The following is a 2,291-nucleotide window of genomic DNA, read 5'->3' as shown; positions in this document are numbered from 1 at the left end:
GTAGTAAATAGGAAGTCAAACAGGCTATAACGCCCTGGAAAATTAGATCCCCAAGATGGGTGGGCCCGGTAGAAACATGCAACGTTTCACTGAAAGAACACTCAGTAATGTTGAGTGAAAGAAAAGAGACAAAGTCAGGCACAGACTGACAGCTTAAACTACAAACATTTATTTCTTACAGTTCTTGAGGCTGTAGGTCCAAGATCAAAGTGGCAGCAAAGCAGGTTTCATTTGGAAGCCTCTTCTGTTTTCTTGACTTGTAGACAGCTGTCATCTTGCTGCGTGCTCACATGAGCTCTTTCTGTGCATTCAGGGAGAGAGACAGCTCTCTGGAATCTCTACTGACAAGGGCACTCATCCCAATGTGAGGGCACCCCCCCTCATGACCTTATCTAACCGTAATTACCTCACAAAGGCACCATCTCCAGATTCCATCACACTGGGAGTTAAGGCTTCCACACGTGAATTTGGACAGGCCAGATGAAAACATTCAGTCCATAGCAAATGCCTTTTGTTTATTTCCAAGTTTCAGGTAATTTTCTTAACTCTCCAAACACTCCAGCCTCATAAATGAAAACTACTATCTGTTCCACTTAAAGGTGAAGAAATTGAGACACTGGAAAGAAACAGTTGGGAGGGAAGATTTTGAAGGAAGGATGCTCTGAACAAACACAGGGGACTTAAGTACAACGTAAGAGATTCGAGGTCAGAGATGGTCAGAGTTTATGAGTGAAGAAGAGATGAAACAGGTAAGAGTTCACACTTCCTGGCCAGCTGACTCTCCTGGAGTTTCCTGGCCTTTTATCTGACTCAGGAAATCAATCAAGTGTTAATAACAAACATAGACTCTGAGTTGGTCACTTCATATATACTGCCTTGAATGCACACCATAATCCTACAGTGTCCTTCTGCTCATTAGGCAGGGAAATGACTTGGTCGTGGAGGTTTGGTGACTTGCTCAAGGCCATTGTTAACAAATGACAAAGTTGAGAGTGAGTCTAGTTCTGTCTGGCTCCAATGAACTCGACTCATTCTGCAATAGAGCCCCTTATATGTGGAGAAATCATGGCATCAAAGATATACCAGGTCCCTGGCACCATTAACTGAGATGAGAAAGACAAGGAGAGGAGGAGAATCTCTGCAGGGGAGATCAAGAATTCTTTAGAAATGTTAAGAGTGATATGCCCCTAAGACATCCAAGTAGAGATGTCAAGTAGGCAGTAGAGCAGACGAGGGCTGGGGATGTAAATTTGTGAGTCATCAGCATAAAGAAGTTATTTAATGTGATGAGCAAATTCATGCCTCCAGAAGAATACTCCTCTGCAAGAATAATCACCAGAATAACAAACAAGCCTGATACCCAGGGGTATGGTCATGCAAGTTATTAAAATATTTACATACTTCCACACCAGTTGGTTAATAGTGGCTCCCTCGAGTCTCCTGAAGGTTTTCTGCCTCACCCCTACCCCCCGTACCCCTGGGCCTGCTCACCATCCAGTTACTAAAGGCATAACATCTGGCACAGTAGGGACCTCCAGGCATTGACAGTTCAGGTTGGTCTCTACTCATGCCCTCCCACTTAGAGCATTTCAAACATCACTCCTGATTAACAACTAATATTTCTTGAGCTCTTCACATATGCCAGGCACTATGTTAATTTGATTCCCTCACTTAGTCCTCACAACCACCCTTTGTGGAAAATATGAATATCACCCCATTACACAGTTGAGAAAATTGAGGCTCAGAGAAGTCAGTAACTAGTTCTAGGCCACATAGTGAGTGATGAAGCCAGAAGCTGAGCCCAAACTGTCCAGCTTGGGAGCCTCTACACCATTCGGCTTCTCCAGCTCCGAAGAGCCTATGTCCGTGGCTGGGTGGCATGATGAGAGCACGGGACTATGCTCAGCTTGTAGCCTCCCGCCAGGACAGGGAGTGGACAAAGCTCTTTCCTGGCAGCTCAGAGCTGCTGCTTGCATTCAATACTGAAGAGTTGTTTGTCTCCTTCGAACTGTCTTTTATAAGGCATGACAAGACTGGGAAATTCTTGTATCACTCTTTCATGCCAGCCTGTCTACATTATTATTCACTAGATAACCAGTCTATTTCACGTCACACTTGGTAGCATTTACTGACTTGGTTGTCTGAGCATCCTCGTTCATACTCCAAGAATAATGTGCGAAGACACAAACATGGTCTTGTGGATGATTTTTCTTTATTTCAGGCTTAGTAATTCATTGATGATGATGATGATGATGATGATGATGAAGATGAAAACATAAAATCTGACAACA

The sequence above is a fragment of the Phoca vitulina genome, unplaced genomic scaffold (assembly GCF_004348235.1).
Source record: "Phoca vitulina isolate PV1807 unplaced genomic scaffold, GSC_HSeal_1.0 scaffold1, whole genome shotgun sequence".
NCBI classification, from domain to species: Eukaryota; Metazoa; Chordata; class Mammalia; order Carnivora; family Phocidae; genus Phoca; species Phoca vitulina.
This window is presented reverse-complemented; position numbering follows the sequence as displayed.